We start from the raw sequence: 3124 nt of genomic DNA on the forward strand, positions 1-3124 counted from the left end.
CTGGAGCCCAGGAGTTTGAGGTTGCTGTGAGCTGTGATGTCATAGCACTCTACCCAGGGCACAGAGTGAGACTCTGTCTCAAAAAAAAAAAAAAAAAGAAAGAAAGAAAGAAAAGAAAAGTATCACCTTAATGTCCTGGTGGCCACCAGACACACACCAACAGCCTAGGCAACTCTAGAATCAGATTGAGTCCTTCCTAACATTTTCACAAATCTTACCAAAGGGCAATTACAGCTCCTTCTTCTCTGGGATGTGTTCTGAAAGGGGCAGCCATGCAAAATTATAAAAATTAACAGGAAAACACCTGATCCTGTAATTTACTAATAACAGTTAAAGATCAATTCTATAAATTCTCTTGCTTATTTTCACAAGCCGTTGTTCTTGCCAAATAAACAGTTCCAGAAACAGTGAAAGTCAAATGAAGGACATTTTGCTAGGGCTCCTATTGACACAACTTCTGTAACTTCTGCAGCCAGAAGAGTCTCTTAGCAAACCAGCATGAAATGGTTGAGATCTGAACAGGAAATGCAGCTTACCTTCTCCCGCGGCTTCATAGCAGGTCCTGGTGTAGAATGGAGAGAACACAGGCTGAGAAGTCAGGCAGCTGAACTAGGGTGAAGTTAATTATGCAGCCAGCGGCCCAATTTCCACATTCCAAAGTGTGGAGAGTAGACTAGACAATCTCTAAGAACACTTTCATTCCAAACCCTGATGACTGCATGATGACTTGTTCTTTTTTCCCAGTTAGATTCTCTAAAATTATGAACAGGGCTCATACGCCAAGGGTAGCAGGTTCAAACCTGTCCTGGGCCAGCGAAAATTATAATTAGGATATTCACCCATTTTATTTATTTATACACACACATATATATGGTTGTTGGTTTTATTCTAGCATAAAGCAGTGAAGGAAACTGAAAAAGCTCTAGCCTTCATGATGTGATTCAGTTTGATTTTTCCTTGTATTAAAATGAAAAGGACACGTCCAGTTCTGAGACACAGTGGCATAAATTCACTTTTCCCTTCTCCCTCCTAAGTACACTTCTATATCCTGAGAATAATTCAACAATTGCACAACTCTTCTATCGTCTCAGCCACTGACATGCCATCCAGATTGAGGGAGATCTCGAAGCGTCCTCTTTGGAGGGTGGATGGAAGGTGCCACCCTTACCTGTGCCGTGGTCTGTGGGGAAAACTCCCCCCAGTTGACAGAACCCGAGCACACAGGGATCCATGAGTCAGGATACAGGGGAGGGAGGGCTGGGAATCTAATCTTCCTTCCTCCGTCCTAGAGAGTAACCTGTGAGACTTCCACATCACCAAATCCATTGATGTGCCCATCCCAGGCAGTTGCCACTGCCCTGTGTCCCTACAGAAAAACACCAGATTGCTGTGCCACTGAACACTGCAGACAAACGTTTCCCTTAACGTGGACTTTCCTGGGACCTAAGCCATCCCAACGTATCAATCTACACACAGTGCAACGTTGTGACTGGACTCTGACAAGGCAGAAGCAGACACCTTCCCAGATGTCACCTTGTCAGTTGTCCAAGTTGGGGGCAACTGGAACATCTGGAGAAAGGGGAGGGACCCACCCTCGGGGCTACTTTGGCCTCAGTGGTGAAGGCTTCCCCTCCCCTACACTTGCTGCCACCTTACATGGACTTTTCCATGTCCCTCAAATGGCTGTTTGACCCCATTAGTAACTAATTACACTCTCAGTGCTACATGTGTGCCCTTGAAGCATTTTTTTTTTTAACTTAAAAACCATGGCTTCACCCGCTTTCTACCCACCAATGTAACGTGCACACATGGGGCATTACGAAGAGATTTCCAAATCCCCAAGTAGCCCCTCCTACTGAGCAGATTGCACGGTACGGAGTAAGGTGAAAACTCCAAAACTGTGCAGACCCTGGTTACTTGGGATAATTGCTAGGTGAGGTTACCAACCCCTGTTCACGCATGCACTCCGGGCAATTGTTCCCACCCTTTGGGTCATTCCATTTGAAAGCTTGTAATGACCTCACTGAGGTCATTAATGGTGCTACTTCACCTTGGAGGCACAACAGGCCATCCTCCATGCCTTGGCCCAAGCAGTGTTGAATAAGCTCTTAACTTTATGCCGGCCAAGGGAGGTCTGTGCGACTGGCAACACCTGGTGATGTACCTGCATCATGAGACTGGTGAATAGAATAGGCATCATCAGGCTTAGAGAAACAGCCTCTGATCTCTCTCAAGATCTACCTTCTTAACAAATCTCTAAGTGTTAAAGGAGCTCAGGGAATTTCAGCCCAAAGTACGACTGCTTGGTTTAAAGACTATTTTTGTTGTTGTTGTTGTTTTATTGAAATAGAGTTCCAGTTTGTCACCCTTAGTAGATTGCCTTGGCTTCATAGCTCATAGCAGCCTCAAATTCCTGGGCCTCAGGAATCCTCCTGCCTCAGCCTTCCCAGCTCCTCCAGTAGCTGAGAACATAGGTGCCCACCACAATTCCCAGCTAATTTTCTATTTTTAGTAGAGACAAGGTCTTCCTGCTGCTCAGAATGGTCTTCAGCTCATGAGTTCAAGCAATGCACCCGCCTTGGCCTCCAAGAGTGCTAGGATTAGAGGTATGAACCACTGTACCTGGCCATTGTAAAGACTAGTTTGAATTATCCCTCTACCTGCACAAGAAAAATTACCTTTTCTTCTCTTCCCTATTATCTCTAAATCTATTGCACACCTAGCCCAACCCATTTTAAAAATAGTTCCTGTCTGTCACATTAATTTTTTTTTTTTTTTTGGAGACAAGTGTCTCACTATGTGGCCCTTGGTAGAGTGCCATGGCATCACAGCTCATAGCAACCCCTAACTCTTGGGCTTAAGTGATTCTTTTGCCTCAGCCTTCCAAGTAGCTGGGACTACAGGCGCCCACCATAACGCCCAGCTATTTTTTGTTGCAGTTGTCATTGCTGTTTAGCTGGCCAGGGCTGAGTCCTCTGGCCACCCTCAGTGTATGTGGCTGGTGCTGTAACCACTGTGCTACAGGCGCCAAGCCACTGTCACATTAATTTAATCTCTAAAGAGAACCATTTACAAGTCAATCTGTCCCCAGCCATCCACTCATTCATTCTTCCAAGTATCTATT

The sequence above is a fragment of the Otolemur garnettii genome, unplaced genomic scaffold, assembly GCF_000181295.1.
Source record: "Otolemur garnettii isolate 467f Iridium unplaced genomic scaffold, OtoGar3 scaffold00013, whole genome shotgun sequence".
Lineage (NCBI taxonomy): Eukaryota > Metazoa > Chordata > Mammalia > Primates > Galagidae > Otolemur > Otolemur garnettii.